This window comes from Caloenas nicobarica, chromosome 3, assembly GCF_036013445.1.
Source record: "Caloenas nicobarica isolate bCalNic1 chromosome 3, bCalNic1.hap1, whole genome shotgun sequence".
NCBI lineage: Eukaryota > Metazoa > Chordata > Aves > Columbiformes > Columbidae > Caloenas > Caloenas nicobarica.
The window spans coordinates 66,281,281-66,298,990 of NC_088247.1; the positions used below are offsets into that span (position 1 = coordinate 66,281,281).

Here is a 17,710-nt window from a genome sequence, read left to right on the forward strand (position 1 = left end):
AAGGTTTTCTGCAGTGGTTGGTCTAGACTCACCACATGCATCTGATATCTGATATTCTGGTATCTGATATTCTGATATCTACCAAAATCACAATCTATAGAAGACCAGACATGAAGGAATAGCCAAGGTTTGTTTCATACTGATTAAGCCTGACTGTCTGTAATGATTAATCGACCACTGACCAAAAAAAAAAGCCACCACATTTGAGGAAGAAAGTCTCCAGAGGTGCAATATGGCTTCTTATCACATTGACAGTTTTCTCATGTTCAGCTGTTAAGCCTGGTTTTCCAGTTTCAGAACTTATTTTCTGGCAAGTTGTGACCTCATTACAGTCACATCAATTGCACTTTTTTGTCTAAAAAGATGGAATTTTTATCTCTTCCATAACCTTTCAGTAAACAGTAATTCCAGTTAGTGAAGTAAATGATTTTCTTTCACTTGCTTCCTCTGTTAGATCTTGGACAGTGAGGCTCAGCTCATTAGCAATAGGAAAGACACCACAAGTCCATGGTAGCCCAGACTATACCAAAAATCTGTTTTCTTCCCAAAAACATGCTTGTGCTTTGCAAAAGAACAGGTCAGTCTGAATGAAAGCCTTGCATGGGAAAAGTTAAATGGAAATAAGCGAGCAGAGGTTATTACACGTACACACGCAAGGTGTTGGCCAGCATAAAAGTCCAAGGAATTTTAAATAGCCACCACCTTACCTGGGGTGATAAGGAAAATCCTGTGGGGGGGAGGAAAAAATCACTGGCTACTTACAACTTTTGCAGAAGAAACAGACATAGCTATGCTTTATTTATCCTCTTGTATTCTCATTCCAATGTGTTTACTGAAAACACATACTGGAATGACAATATTTGCTATTTGCACTATTAACTGTGTTTTGAACTAGTATATGTTCCTGGCAGGGCAGTTAGCTTTTTGTGTTAACACTCAGATTTCTCTCCAGGTGCCCTAATAAAAATTACTTAATTCAATTAAAGCATATATGGTTGGGATAAAACAAGCAAAAAAAAAAAAGGACCCCTTGAGTGTAATGCTCAAGTTCTGTATGAGGAAACGATCATCCTTCCTAAATGGTATTAGACAACACCATCCATATGCTTCAAGCAAGGCCTGAGCGCATGCTTACTGGTTTTTGCCATTAATTAGACCAGGGGTGTCAAACTCCTTTTCACTGGGGGCCACATCAGCTTCACGGTTGCCTTCAAAGGGCCGAATGTAATTTTAGGACTGTATACATGTAGAAATAGTTACATTTATACAGTCCTAAAATTATATCTGGCCATTTGAAGGTAATTGTGAGGCTGGTGTGGCCCCCTGGTGAAAAGGAGTTTGACACCCCTGAATTAGACCATCTGTAAGACTGGTAGATCAGAGCTAAACTGAAGGAATGTCAGCAAATCCCTTTCTTCCTCCTCCAAGAATAAGAATTACCTGTCCCAGCTCACAAAGACAAACATTTAACAAATAAAATTGCACAGCAGATATTTAAAAAAAAAAAAAAAATCACAGTGTATGCGGGTCAAGCAGGTATCCTCCTCTTTTGAAAGTGTAGGCAGCAGAGAGTAAGCAGAATCCCTGATGTAGCAAGAGATGACAGTGGAGCTTGATGGGAAGAAATACGGATACGTACACTGTGTGCAGAATCCTTTGTCCACTGAAGTGGTTAATAATGTCTAGAAATACCTCTTAATCCTTCAGCTATCCAAAAGATTCAAGAGTCCAGAGACACACTCCCCTTACACATCTTTGTTATCTCTTGGCCAATACCTAGCACAAAACAGTAACTAACAAAAATTATTTGTAAACTCCATCCAGGGAGGGAAATGCTTGCCACATGAGTATAGTCACTTTCAACACTCTGAACTAGATGCTTGGCTCTCATTAACTACATGTATACATGTCAATATAGTTATAGCTCTTCATTATGAAGGATAATGAGAAACTGAGCAAACTACAAATACTGTGTGGCTCTGCAAACCACCACCTAAGCTGTAGCACAGGCAGTGCTCAGAGCTACTGAACTCAGCTGGATTGAGCTGACAAACGCACAGTTATTCAGGTGTGCCAAACTCTTGCAGTTCACCAGAGGGAAATTAGCTCCTCCCATGCATCCAAACTACTCAGGTCTCCAGATGCAGATCCCTGCATTCAAAATTCAGCTCAGGAGGATGACAGACTTGGGAGCTGGCTGGCTTGGGTCTAGCAGAGCTTACCAGTAACACTATCAGGTGTGTCTTTAAATTTGTCAAGTGCAAAAGCAAGAAGACCCTTTTAGATCTGAGTGGTCTCCGAAACAGTCTAGTTAAGCCAGCATGATACTTTAGTTCAGGGAAGTTTTTATTCTTTAGTTTTAAAGCCAAAATACAGGAAGGACTTTTTTTTTTTTTTTTAAATACATTGAAATAGGTACAAAGTTGCATTTTCCCATGGTAATTTACCTATTATTTGGAAGAAAAACCCCTCCAATATAGTTTAATATGTAACTCATTTTGAAAACAACTCACTTGAACTAAAACAAAACAAACCAAACACAAAACAAAAAACAAACCAAGGTATGCAATTGCTACAGTTACCCAGTCTAAAACTGTGCTAGCCCAAATGCAAGCTGTACAGAAACCACCCTTCTGGTTAACCCTGACAACCACCCTCTTGTGAGCAATAAACCCACAGCTCAAAATAATAATAAAATCATATTGGGAAGGGCATATTGGCTGCTGGTACCTGAACTAGGGGAATCTGGTACATTGCTTGGGACAGAGAGCAAAAGCTCATATTGTTTGTGTAGGAACACTGATATATACTTCACAATATAGTCCAAATCACTCTGTTCGCTTTAGCTTTGATACAGGACAACTCATAATCCACATAACCTTTTTAAGAAAATACATTTTGCTAAGCAGGTATGCTTTGCCATGCTTGATATCCCCAAGTACACTCCACCTTGGACTCTCAGGCTCTTAAAACTTAGACTTCTTAAGGGCATTTATAGTCTTAATGTAAGATAATGAGAGGCATATGGCCTAAATAGCCTTTCAATTCCATATAAAACTACAAATGCACAGATGAAAAATATTACTGCTACAAGGATGTAAGCACTGAGAAACTTTATATTCACTTATTATAAGAATTGTTCTTAGAGTAATCAAATAATTGTAGGGTTTTTTTACTAAGTAATAACAGGTAGACCTTACATTGGTCCGAATTGATGGAATAAAGTATTTAAAAGCTCTTTGTCAGCTTTTTAAAGACTTCATAGCTGTAAGATCTGGACTGTTGACTCCCAACCATTTTTGAGAGTCACAGGGCAGAAATCATCTTGTCAAACTTAATGTATTTCATAGTGGGCACTCTCTTAAAGGGCAGACCTTAAGTAACTAGCACTGGTATGCTCTTTGTGTATTAACTGAAATATTATTTTTGCCTGGGTAATAGTACTACTACAAGAACATGAACATTTAAGAACATTTTATATCAACAGACCTGTTCTTGATGTAAATGCACTTGTTGAACAACTGCTCTCATTAAACAATGACAGAGGTAGCCCAAAATCACTCAGAAGTCACTAAATGATGCATTCAGAAGGACAGTGGGGCACAGCTGAGGCAAAGTTTGGATATGCTCATGGAGCTTTTCAGCTTAACAGCAAAGCAATGTTACAATAATGCTTTAAAGACACACCTCCCAAAATTTACCCCAGAACAAGATTTTAAAAGGAAAAATAAAGTTTATCTCATCAGCCCAGTCACTGGTGGAATGAACTGTTATGAGCCAGGTGATCCTTCTCAGTCTTATGCTTACCCTGCAAAACTCACAAGACAAGATTATATAGTTTAAAAACTCTTATGCAACCAGATACATGGTATGTGTCCTACTGGCCAAAAAAATGCTTTCACTTGTGACCAAATTTAGCATTTCAGCTTCATATGCATCTATTCAGATATAATTAAATGGACAGGAAGCCAACCTACAATCTGCAAAAATATCAGTCTCTCGAATGTCTGTTCTAAAACCACTCTGGTGATAGTAGAGAGATAAGTGAAATGCAAGAAGTTGTCAAACAGCATAACTAACCAAAAAAGCATAATGCATTAATAACTTTTGCCCAAGTTTTAAAAAGTTTTCAAATGCAGTCTTGTCTTGTTTTTGCTGTATTCAAATCCATGTACAGAGATGTACTAAGATTTATTCTTATGCCCATCAGACAAGAGATATCAAGAGAGTTGTTTCTGAGAAAAGCTTCCCTGAGCCTCAGTTTTCCTATCACACTGACAATGTTTACTAAATGCCTTACAACAGAATTCCCAAAGGAACATTTGCTCCAGCAGTTACCACCTCACAGGTTAGATAGCTTAGAAAACTCTACACTCGCAGCTCCTGACTTTTTTGGGCACAGTCTGTAGCCTCTTCTCAAGTTTGTTTCATGCTCCTTTACCACCAAAACTTTTTTCCATATATTGAGTCTGGCTGGGATGGAGTTAATTTTCCCCACAGCAGCCCCATAGTGCTGTGCTTTGTATTGGTACCTAGAAAGCTGCTGATAATACACCACTGTTTGGCTTCTACTGAGCAGTGCTCCAACAGCATCAAGGCTCTCTTCAGCATTCCCCCCCACCTCACCAGTAGGCTGGGGTGGGCAAGATCTTGGGAGGAGACACAGCCAGGACAGCTGACTCAAACTGACCAAAGAGACACTCCATACTATATGATGTCTGCACAGGAATAAAACCTAAGAGAAAGGAGGGGGAAGGGGGGGATTTGTTACTTATGACATTTGTCTTCCAGAAAAATGGCTACCCATACTAAAGCCTGGACTCCTGGGTAATGGGCAGACGTCACCTGCTGCTGGGAATAGTAGAGAATAAATCTTCATTTTCATTTGTTTCCATGTAGCTTTTGCTTTAAGCTGCCTTTATCTTGACCCACAATTTTTTTCCCTGTCTTATTTTCTCTTCTCTACCTCCTGCTGAGGAATCACAGAATGTCAGGGATTGGAAGGGACCTCAAAAAATCATCTAGTCCAATCCCCCTGCTGGAGCAGGAACACCTAGATGAAGCCACTTAGATGAGGAAGGGAGTGATAGAGTGGCTTGGTGGGCACCTGGCATCCAACCAGCCTCAACCCACCACATTCCAAAAGCCTCATGAAGAAAATACCGTTCTGGGGAGCTTGATCAAGACATTCTGATCTATCAGTAAAGCCAGTGCAGCCTGCACCTTGAACACCCGACTGCAAACCGAGGGCTGAGCAACTCTGATGGCAGTTTGAGAAGTGGAAAAGCTGCTGGCAAAAGGCGTTATTATGTTTTTAGCTCTGGGATTAGGCTGTATTTGGAGCCCTGCAGGCTTTTTTAAAAATTTTTCCTCCCCCTGAGATTGTGGACCTCAGCCCCGGTTCTTCGTGGAGGCACCCCTAAAAGCGGCAGACGTCGGGCCGTCCTGTTGCCATGGTTCAAGACAGTGGGCTGCCTAAGTGCTTTCTCTCGGAGACGCAGCGTTTGTCCACTGCTTCCTCATAGCGCTGTTTCCCCTCTCCAGCCCCGGAGGTACCAGCTGCGCTTCGCCCCTGCGAGCCCCGGCAGGGTCCCCCCGGCCCGTTCCGGCGCGGCGCGATGGCGCCACCTGGTGGCCGCGTGGTGGCGCGCTGTCGGGCCGGGAGCGGCGCGGCCCCGGGGGGCAGCGGGGGAGGTTTCTCCGGGGAAGCGCCGCCTCTGGCTCGGGGTGGGGGAGAAGGGAAAGGGCACCCCTCTGTGCAGCCAGCGTCTTCACACTCCTCTCGTCTGGAGGGAAATGCGGTTCCCTGCCCCTGCTGCCCCTTCTCTCCCCATCCAAATAAACGCCAGACAAGCCCCTCGCCCCACACCACTCTAAGGGCACTTTCGCCTGCAGTCAGAAGCCAGCAGCTCCCCACCATGCTTTGCCCAAAGTACTTTGCAATAAAAACCAGGGAGACTGTACCTGCGTACTTGTCCACAGGTGCTGACCATCCTTCACTCTCCTTGATTCCCCCAAAACCAGTACCTCCTCTCTGGTAGCATGGCTTTAGCAATCCAGCTGAAAACAGATGGTTCAACATTAGCAGGCCAGCTAAGCACATTTATTTTTCAGAAAGCCCTCTTATCCTCCCTTCCATTTCCCACAAATGGCAGTGATTCGGAAGAGAAATAAACACCCCAAACCTGTCCTTCTAAAGATCTATTAGACTAATAAAGGATTGCCTTTAATTTTATATTGCTTTGCTGTGCTAATTGTATATGCCATATCAAAACACAAGCCAAACTATTAGCAAGAGTTTTGCACTCCAGCTACAGTTTTTTTACCTATTTTTATTCCGTTTAGGTATTCCAACTCAGCTGAAGTCTACATTTGATTTAATAACAAGATTACACCTGGTGTGCTTTACATGCTGAGGACCAGAACCTGTGAAATCAGCTTTTGTCCATCAAGCACTGTACTCTTAAAGAGCTCTGCTGAAATAAATGCAAGTTGTGAACCACTTCTGCTAAAGATACCCTGCATTATCTCCTCCTAGTCATTTATGCAGAAATAGTGCAAAGTAGAAGTAGACACAAAATGAGAACCTAACAGTCCATTAGCACCTTTATAAAACCTTTCTCTTTCTTAATTTTAATGCCTTGGTTTCCTCTTTATTTTTTTCTCACATTCTGAACTCTCTGATTCAGTCGCAGGCTATGTAAGGATTAGGATAGTGGCTGCTTCTCACTCAGCATACAGAGACAGGACTCCAGTCTTAATTTTGGCCTCTCAAAGCTCCTAGTTGTCACCACTAATTAATTTTCAGGCTTCCTTATACAACTCTGAACCCCTTGATTTAGCATCAGGTAGGGCTGAAGCTGTAATAGAACATAAACAGGCTGAGGATATACATGGATAAAGTACATAATAACCACAGGCATAAGGTCTGTCAGCTGTAGCACCTGTATTTGCTTCATAAGGTCTGATGATCCTGTAATTAAAGCACTAATTCTAATTGAGGGAACTCAAGCACTAGTCATTTCTGCCTGATGGTATCTCATAGCAGTGTGACAGATGATGACCTGAGTACAACGAAAGAGAAAAAAACAAGTTCTGTGTCTGTTAGAAACCCATCAAGTTTTTGTTGGTGTTAGAAAACCAGCAACAGTAACAAAAATAACAAAAGGAGAATCATTAATAACAAATGCTATGGCAGGCAACCATGAAAAGGAAACAAGCCTGCTGTCCAAAAATACTCCCAAAATAATTCACAGTTGCATATTTATCAGCTAGTAAAAAGGTAATATATGGCAATCAGATCTGCTAGGTATGCTGCGTTACCTGTAAGTGATAATGACTACCAAACCAATTTCTGATCTTTAGTTGACTAAACTTCTGAAAGAGAAAAGGAAGCACAGTATATGTCTCTCACTCAACATGCTTGCCTTATTCCAGCATGCTCTCTGTTTAAACAAAAAAAAAGAAAAAGCATTTAATACAAAATTTGGTCCTACTAAGTCAGTACAGTAATTCTTCTCAAATCTAAAAATCAAATTGTCTGCTTGAGTTCATGGGCCTGAGCAATCCTCCGAAGTTTTACATAAAGGAACAAAGTGGCATCCAATTATAGGATCAGACTCCGCATGACTGTAACTGATGTTGACAATTCCCCAGGACGTCTCTTCAAATCTGTTTGAGAAAAGATTGGCTGGACTTGGAACACCAGGAATCAGTCATGGGCAAAGCTATATTTTATACTTCTGTTGCTAGAGAGACTAAAACAAGCAATGACTGTTCCTCTGATAAGGAAGGTACAATAAATGCTGTTGTACACAGTTTCTTTATCACAAGTTGTATATAGTCCTTAAAATTTTGGCAAGTTGCCAGTGCAATCCTTCCCACAGAGTTTACCTACCAAGAAATTGGGACTGAGTTTTCATCTGCTGTGACTTATTACATATTGTTCTTTCTGTAATATCTGAACTACATGTGGACTTTCAGATTTGAGAGAGATCTGGAGAAAAGTGGAACGAATAACATGCTACAGTAGAAGAAAGTAGGTCAATATTTACTAGACTGCAGTTAAAAAACCCACAAAACCTATACAAAGATCATAGTATTCAGGTCACTAATTCTTCATAGTTTCCCTCTAGAGACTACTTCTATGTAAACTTTACTGCACCAAGTAAGGGAATAAAGATGGCTTGCATTTATTTTGCAATTATTCTTAACATGGTTAAATTCCATAATCTTGAAAGAGTCCTGCACTTTTATTTTAAGCATCATTACTAGCTATACAGTTCATCTCCCAAAACATGAGTCCCAAAACCACAGTGTAACACCTTACATTTCCAGGCTAGCAAAAGCCCTAATTGCACTTCAAACTATACTGTTAATGATAGGTTTTGAATTTAATTTTGAGAGGAGAAATACAACATCAGTTTTTCCATGGAGGTAAATACAATAATTACACAGGGAAAGAAAAGAGATAGATTTAACTGTTCATATGCAAGGAACATAATGAAGAGTTCTTTTTCCTGAGCAAGAAGCCTGACTTAAAACTGAGGTAGAGAGTAAATAAGTAAATATTGCTTTAAGGAAAAAAAGCATTGTTATTTTAACAAACACCTTAATTGAAAGCTACACCTAAGACATTAAGAACACACTACAGGATGACCACTGTGTTCCTGCTAGATATTTATTCCTGCTAGATATTTATCCTTTTTTTTTTTTCTCCTCCTCTTCTCTAGCAGTTCCCTAAAAAGGCTGAGCACTTACCTGAAAGAAAAATCTCCTAGAATACATAAGACCATTAATACCCAATAGTAGCAGATGGACACCACTCTAGAGGGAGTGCTATTTATCCTGTCACACAGCATGTCCCTCTGCACAAACACAGCAGTGTTCACCATGAAGTATGAGGAACCAGGAGAGGGTGCTCTGGTTGATCCAGAACAGAGGAACTGTGGTGCCCTTGTTCCAGAGAGGTAGACACCAGAAAAACTGCAACATAACCACATAATGATAAATACAGCTTACATTTAAAAGAGAAGTAACATGTAGAAAAGCTCTCCCAGACTATTTTTCTATTTGATTGCTTTCATTTTGATATCTGTAGTAAGGATTTTTTTCTCATATCTTTTTGAGTAGAGCTTCACATATATCTTTCTCCCCCCAATCTATCACAGTGGTACAATAGTTTCCTTAGTAGAAGGTAGAATAAGGAAAAGTGAACCACAGCTTCCCTATTCACAGTAAACTGAAGATGCACTTGCATTCTGCCCGAGTTCCCATGAGAAAAAAACACAGAGTGCTTCAAAAAGATGGACCCAATTTCGAAACAAAGTTATTTCAAACTGGGTCCATCTTTTTGAAACACCCTGTACTTTTTTTTCCCTCTCACTGTACATAAGTTATGTACATAGCAGTGTCTTTGGAAGACAAAAGTTTGTGTTCTGCTATTTCTCAGAAGAGAACTCACCGCCTTGACACCATGGGCAGATAAAGCACATTCCCCACCTCAGACATGTGGATTACAAACAGCACCTGCTTCACTGAAAGCATCTGAAATACTTCAGTCACTTCAGCGATGTCAGTCAACCACCTCACTGACTCATGGGCAGACTTAACTCAGAAGAAATAATTCCACCCTGATTATTTGTCCCAGCCTCGGGGAAAGTACTGCCACAAATAAGCATCTTCTGGCCTAATAATTTATAACACTGCATATAAAGTGCTGGTTGACCTTAGTATAGCAGGCTTTAAGCTACAGCTCCTAGAAACTGGTTTTACATAAAGTTCAGGTTTATCTGCCATAGGGTAGCAACCACCGGGAGAGGACAAAGAGCAGAATTTTGTTGTTTTTCCATTTCAGTTCTACTTGTATTCTTGAGTACAACTGGATGGTAAACTAGCAAAGTGCAACATGAATTCTGTAACAGTAGTAGAATTCATTTTAGTAGTGTTGGGGTTTTAAAAGTTTTTAAAAATTGAAGCACTTTAAATTATTAAGATATTTATACAGGAATACTACAGCAATGAAAAGAAGCAATGTTGTTTTCATCACAACAAAAATGCATATCGTGTTTTACGGGTGAACTCTAATCTACGTTACCTGTTTAATATAGAAGTATCTAAGCAGCAAAGTAGTGCAACAGCTACCTTATTTTACTGCTTCTCTTGTCTTCTAAGTGGTGTTGTGAGAGGGGAAAAAAACCACACACCCACTTTAAATAGTTAATTTAAATCTGCTTGATGAGAATAAAAGAGACAGCTGACAGAACCCTATTTAGGGAAGGGGTGTGGTAGTTGAGTAAGAGAAGGTAGTGATTTCAAATAGTAAGAAACTGGAAAAAGGCATTGTTGTTTAATATAATGAGGGTTTTGCTTACCATAGTGTAGGGGCTTTTCTTGTTGTAAACTTGCTCTTTTCTTTTAGATGCTAAAAATCAAAAATCTGATTCTGATGTGAAGGGATTTTGATATATGTGCTCCTGTTAATAAAAGATGTAGGTTGTCTGTTTCTACCTGAAACGTGTAGCTAACTCTAAGGACAAAGGAAACCCTGTTGTGGTTGTACTTAAGAATATGTTAGTCTGTAAGTCCTATTAAAAAAACCAAACCAAACCACCAAAACAGAAAAACCCCCAACAAAACAAAAAAACCCCTAAGGTTTACAGCTAATGCATTGATGGTAGCTTTCCAGACTGTGCTGCTAGGTAGCCTTCTTGCTTGTCACTGATAAAGATGAATGCTCTGTCTCAGACTTGTGTAAATGAAGTGGCTTATGAAAATAGAGCTATGCTAGAAAAATAAGCAAAGAAAAAGGAGATTGTCCACGGAAATAATTTGTATTCAAGGTACAAAGACAAGAAAGCTTGTGCTGTTTAGCTAACTGGTTCTTTTATTTTGTAAATTAATCTGTGACTTGTATAGTAAATTAAAAAAAAATCTAGTTAGTATTTTCAATTTAGATGCCTATAGGAACTCAATATGGCATAGCAGACTTCTATTGTAACATTCAGGGGAGGTTTATTAGTTTGCTTTGTTTAAGTGGTCTGTGTATTTGTCATGTTCTATGACCTCTAAAAGATGAGGTGGAACTCTCTGAAGTTTTAAGTAATGAAACTTTAAACTCTGAAGTTTACAATGACCCTCGTGTTAAGAGGAGTACAAATTAACTCAAAAAACCTTTCCTTTTCTGATGTAAAATAGAGTATTTCATAGAAAAGTATTGACTTATCTTCAAAGGCAGTACTATCTTTAACCTAACTGAATATTCCTGAACCTGTGAGATTATACTTGCTGGGAGCATTGGGTTATTTTTTTTCATTTTTTTCCAAATTTCAATTAAAATACTGCAAGTGTGAATTCTGAAGTAATTAATATTCCCATGGAGAAATTTAGCCAATTACAACACAGGAGAAGCTTAGAGAAACTAGCTTACTTCAGGCAAAAACTTATAACTGAAATATAACATATATTTAGTGTAGCCTTGGTAAAAAAACCAAACCTATATAGTCCTTATTTCAGTTACCTTATTTTGGGATACAGCTGCAACTATAATGAGAATTACATGGACAAACTCCTCAGAGATTGAGTGTTGGATATAGGAATTTTCAAAAGCAGTGTTACTTTTCACTGCAGATTTTATATAGGCAGCTTTATCTAAAACGTTGCCAGTGTTTTCTTTTGTGAATTTTATTGTTCAGCTCCAGTTTCTGCAGACTCAGTAGTTCATAAAATCACTGAAAGGTTTTTTTGCCAGAACAGGTGGGTTTTCTTTGTTGTTATTAATTGAGAATGGAAGTCTTCTCTTTTTCATTTGAAATAAAATAACATGCTTTGGAATAGGCAGGAAGAGATTAATAAAATGTGTATTGTATTCACCATCCTCTGGTCTTCTAATGTAGCATAGTAAGCCCTGAGGAGTTATTACAGCCTGGCAGGGTTTATTGCTAGGTGGTACATGAACTGAACAGGACATCTTAGCACAACAAAGAAACTAGACTATTATGGGCAGTGGCTATGCAACCTTCCAAAAAAAATAACAGGTCACCTCGGAAGTACTAATCTGCAGTAAAAACCTGTCAGAGCCTAAAACTGTCACATTACATTGCCTTCTCCATTGAAGTTGAAAGGGTTACCTGCAAAACAAATCCTGTGTGTATTATCTTCCTTTAATTCCTTTACCCTTAAAACAAAAATCTCTCTCACTTCTCAGTACTTCTTGGGTATTACTGAGTGTGGTGGAGGCCCATGTTTTATAGGTGGAAAGTTCTCTTGCTGTCTTCATTCTTCATTGTTAACATATGATTATGCTGGAAGTTTGTCATCTTGAGAGCTGGTTGTTTTTTCCTCATGGAAAAGACAAAATGAGAGTAAGCTGTCACCAAGAGTCATTGTAGGAACAGTAAGAGTTGGATATTTACTTACAAATCTGCACTTTTCCTTTGGTGTGTGTCTGTCTGTGATGGCGACCAGGCTGTCCCGGGACAGTGTGGAGTGCAGGCATCAGACCTCTGCTGCTTCAGGCTGCCCTGGGGTAGGAGCCCATGTGAGGGTCAGAGGTGGCTGCTCCAGTTAGTCTTGTGTAACTGAGTCTTTCTGCCAAAGCTATCAGTGAAAAATGTGCGTAATGCCTGCCTAATTACTTCTGTAGCCCTAAAGCCAGAGGACCAACCCATCTTTTTCTCTGGCTGTGCAGCTGGGAGGGAATCAATTCAGACAGGTCAGAATGGGTTGTGAGTCTTGGTTATCTAGAGCTCCTCATCCAATAAACTCAAAGACAAGGTGGCTGTTACAGTTGTGAATTCAGTCAATTTACTCTTGGTAAAACTTGTGTATGGATTCCCTTAAAAGGTCTTCTGTTCTTTTAAAATAGAAACCAGAAGAAAATTCTGCTGAATAATGCTTATCTAATAGTGGAAAAGGCAATAACAGAATGAATCTTATGATGCTCACTGTAAAAATCTAGTATAGCCCCCAAAAGTGGTACATGGGTGTGCTCCAGTTTGCTTTCACTCATCCAGCTTTCTAAGTGGATAACCTGTATTCTGGTACAATGTTACTATGTTGGATGTGAAAAGGTCCCTTGACATCACAGGGCTAATTGGGGCTCCTCAGTGAATAGGATTTGGCCTTGTAGCGGTATCCTGAGCGCACCACTGACTTGCTGACGGGAAGCCGTGTAGCGATAACAACGGATGAAATGATTGAGCAATCACTGGAAAGCCTCCCTTGATTTCGCATCTGTTGGTCCGTCTATTTTCATGCTGGTGGAGCTGCCTTCATATGAGGGCAAAGTTTCTCATTGTTCAGTACTTGTTTCTGCTCTTTTTTTCTTCTCTATTTCTTTTTACTTTAAAATGTCATCTTAAACAAGGCACATTTTTGGCCAATATTAGTGACTGAGAAAGAACTGAGGTTCCATGCTTGTGCCTGACCATCTTCTTTCTCTCTTCTATCAAGAGGGAAGAGATGAAGTAAAAGCAATAAGCTGATCAAAACACTGCACTGCACTGCACTCCCTCAACTCTTCCGGAACACTGACAGGCAGGGGGCCCCGACACCTCCCTGGGGAGCCTGTCCCACTGCTCCACCGCACCTGCAACCGGGCTCCCTCCACGCACACTCCCCGCACCCTCACACCCTTCGCCCACCACCACGGGCCTCCACCAGGGACCCCCCTTCCCTTGGCCGCCGCCAGCCCCGGCCCCGCCGTTACTGCGGCAACACCGCCCGCTCTCTCCCCGCCCTCTCCCTCAGCTCATTGGCCAGCCCACAGAGAACGGACTGAGACGCCGGCCACTGAGAGGGCGTCAGGCAGCCCCGTGGCACACGCACCAGCCAATCCGCCGCCGGGGCCTGGCTGAGCAGGGTGGGGACCGCGGCTGCGGCTGCGCCGGGCGGGGGCGGCGGGCGCCCCGGCGGCTCCCGAGTGGCGGGAGCCCGGGCAGGGGGAACGGGTGTCCCCGGGGGTTCCCGGGCACTGCGGGCTTCCGGAGCACCGGCGGGATCCCGTCCTCAGGAATGAACACCTGGGGGAAGCTGGGAATTGTCCCGCTCGGAGCTGGAGGAGGAGGGAGAGGCTCGGAGAGGCTGCGGGAGGCACAACCCAGCTCTGTTCTCCTTCTGCCGGAGGAATTGTCAGAGAAACTGGTGATCGTCACCAAGCGATTTCCTGAGATCGTGGCAAAGACCGCGTTTCTAGAGAGCACAGAGGTTCTGTCGCCCGGCTCCCAACCGCTCTCAATAAGACGCCGTGACTCCCGTCCCGTCCGTGCGGAGCGGCGGGGAGCAGCTGCCCCGGGACCGGGTGCGGGCCGGCAGGAGAAACCCGTTGTCGTGCCGGCTTTGCTCTGGGTGTCGAGCCTTTGCTGTCTCTCGATGAGAAAACGAGAAAGCAGATGTTCGTCAGACTGGATAGAGTAATGGCGTTGCAATTTGTCAGCCTGCAGGGAGCCTTGACAGAGAAGTTGAGAGACTGGTCCTGCTATTTCCACTTTTTTTTTTTTTTTTTTTTTTCCCCTCAAAGCAGAATTGTTATAGTAAAACTCTTGGCAGGCCGTGACTCCCTCCTGCTCAGGGAGCTCCGGAGTGCGCTTGACTTTCTGACGTACGCTTGTAAATGGTACTTCTTGTGACACGCTGGTGCCGCTGCTCCTGCAGCACTTCAACAACCGCTGAAAATTGACCCGGTTTCAGCAGCTGATCGTCAGACAGCCCCTCTCTTTGGAGCAAGACATCTAGCTGATGGAGAAAAACAAAAGGCTCCTTTTCTCCTCTCCCACAGCCACTCGTGGCATTAGGTGAGGTTTGTACAAAGGGTTAAAACAGCGAGCTGAACCATGTAAGTTATTCTTGATACGCTAAATATTAGCTCCTCTTTCAGGGACCAGTAACGCAATTTTTCTTGCTCTTTGTCTCGAGCTCTGCTACGTTACGCCATCGTCCGGTGCGAGACATGCTCGGTTTCCTCATGCGCGAGATAAAGTTTGTTATTCCATAAAGCTGAAAGGCTGAAGGGATTGGCTGAAAGGCATCACACTGAACACGGAGGCACAGGAGGTGCAGTACACGTTCGACTTGCAACTTGTGCAAGGTATAGTGGCTATTTTTTTAGTCCTTTATTAAAATGCAGTGTGACGTGCAACACAATGAACCGTTTCCTAAGCAAAAAGAAATCAAGCATTTAAGGGGAGGGAAGAGACGTGCCATCTTCTCTAAATTACGTGGCATAGAATTACGGGTTCCACTCTCTTTTTAGTATAGTCTTAATTACCTAAGGGGAGCAAAATGATCTTTAAAATGCGTGGCTGTTTTTCCAAGTGTTCTCTGATAAAAGCACTCTTTGATCATTTTTGTTCCGAATATTAATACTCGAGGTCTTCTCTTTCGGCAGAGGATGCTAAAAAGATGGCTGTCAAAGAAGAAAAAGACGATCCAGGTTATGAAGCAGCGTCTGGAGGAGCTTACTGTGACCGTGCACTGTAGGAAAACAAACGGTGCTGTTTCTCTTTGAAGGGAACCGGTAAAGTTCCGTGCTTGGGGCGTTCAGCCCGTAAACCATTACCCCTGGTTGAAAAATAGAGGAAAGATGGACACTGCAAATATCTTTTTTTTGTAATCGTTTAGGGGTTGTTTTGGGAGCTTAGGGGGCTTTTTGCTAGTGGTGTCATCTGTATTTTTAGTTTTAGCAGTATCGGTTGCATTTTTTTGAACTGTATTTCATTTTGTTTGTTTGCTTGTTTGTTTGTTTTGGCAGCAATCGATCTGCAGTACTGTGAAGGGTCGTCCTTTGGTGAAGTTCCTAATGGACAACAGCTGACCCAGTCCTCTGCAGACCAGAGTTCAGTGCTGGTTTGACATGGGAAGAGGAGGGAAACAGCGCCTAAGAGCTGTTTCTTCTCGGCCATCCTTACATGCAGCAGTTTTAATGCGGTGATCAAGATTGGTACCTCGATTCTCCAACTGAAGCATATTAGTAGTATTTTATCTCCACTAGTTATTTTACTATAGCCCAAAGTCAGTGTGTGGTAGGCTCAAATCAATGAACTAGAGAATGTTAAGAAACTGTCTGGACTTTAAAAAAAAAAAAAAAAGTTAGCCCTTTTTTGTATATGAGTTTTATATGTAATGTGTACCACTTCTTGTATTTTTTGACAACTTATTTTCTCATTTGTGAAGATTTCTTTGGGGCGTTGATTTTATTCCATTGATCGTCACATAGCAGCAGTGGCAGCAGCAGTATACTTTTTACCGATGCCTCAAAATTTGGATAATCTCATAATCCTTGTCTATCCAAAGGGGAAAATGGGAAGTGCACCCTTATCTTACATGAAGTGGTGGTTTTAGTCATGCACAGTTAAGCAAACGGTGCTTTTGAAGTCCGCCTTTTACCTTAAAAAGTGCAGAAAGTTGTGTTCTGCAGCTGTGAGTAACGAGTATTTTCTGGGTGGGATGAGAGAGCTCTGTCTAAGGAGCGATTGGACCATATCCAGGATTAAGGGAGTGGAGACGTCATCCCGAGTCACAGCACCGGGGAGGAAAATTTGCGTTGCACAGGACAGGCTCTAAATAATGCTAGTGGAGCTGTTTTAGGGTGAGGCGTCCCTGCCACTCCATCTCTTTTCCCCCTTAAATTCCAATGTAAGGAACTGGAATTCCTTATAAACGAATGGTGATTCTTGAATTCTGTGGCATTTAAAGTCTTAGTCGTTTCCGTGTGATGAGCCTCTTTACCTGGCCTTTGAACAGGAGACAAGCCCTTTGAACACATGACGTTGCAGGGAACAGAAAGACCTCCTTCTCTCTAAAGACCACGTATGGCTACGTTGTTTACATCAGGTACAGTTAGAACAGGGCGAAGGAGGTTTGTGGTTTAGCAGCTGTTCACGTTCAGTTCTCTTCAGTCTTTAACACCTTGGAGGGTGTTCTCGTTCCTCTCAGAAGGAAAAATCACTGAGTTAAACATAAGGGCAGCAGTTCCAAGACTAAGAAGTCAGCTGTAGAAAGTACAGCTCTTTTCTGAGGAGCTATCTAACTATTTATTTACACATTTATTATCTGCTCCACTCTGAGAATAAAGAATGAGCCTGAACTCCAAATCTGAGCCTGCATGGAGACCCATCAGTCTCTCCACACTTCTACTGTCAACCCTATTATGGAGGAAACATCATTCGAACTGCAGGCTCCAAACTCCCAGGTAATTGGAGACAGCAGGAAGCTCTGTTTGATATCAAGTATATTCTTTGCCAACCTTTTTGTTGCGATGGGAAGAAACGATGGAACTTTACTTTCGTCTTGCTCTGCCCTCATATCACCCAATAGGTGAATTGCTTCATTGGTGAGCCTCAGCCAAAAGCTCTTTGGTATACGCTGCCCTTTGCAGCCATAAATTTTCCATCTTTCAGACAAGGTTTGAGACTTTCCTTGTCCTGCTATTCCGTGCCTAGGCAGTATCAAAACCAAAATAAAACAACTGCTAGGGTGACGGAGTGTCAAAAAGAATTAACTACTGCTGGCTGCAGCAGAAAATAGTTATGTGCAGACAAAGTGCTGCATTACAAATGGCAGGGCTATTTCCAAAATTAGCTTAAGAAAGTCCGAGGGATTAGAGTATTGTTTTACTGAACCATGCAGACCATTACTGTCTATAGGGTGACTCTGCTGCAGCCATTTAATAGCAAAGTCCCAAATCCTGCTTTAGATAAGTTGGTTTTGTTTT

General features: G+C 41.8%; 1 long non-coding RNA gene across 2 annotated transcripts; it reads left to right on the forward strand.

The window, feature by feature from the left end:
- Positions 1-14,523: 14,523 nt before the first annotated feature.
- Positions 14,524-16,414, forward strand: LOC135987605 (uncharacterized). 2 transcript variants are annotated; one of them, XR_010606031.1, is made up of 4 exons: positions 14,524-14,792; positions 14,914-15,085; positions 15,386-15,514; positions 15,749-16,414. It is a non-coding gene; the product is annotated as an uncharacterized LOC135987605 (long non-coding RNA). The 2 variants fall into 2 exon arrangements; XR_010606030.1 differs by having other exon boundaries at positions 14,524-15,085.
- The last annotated feature ends 1,296 nt before the right edge of the window (positions 16,415-17,710 follow it).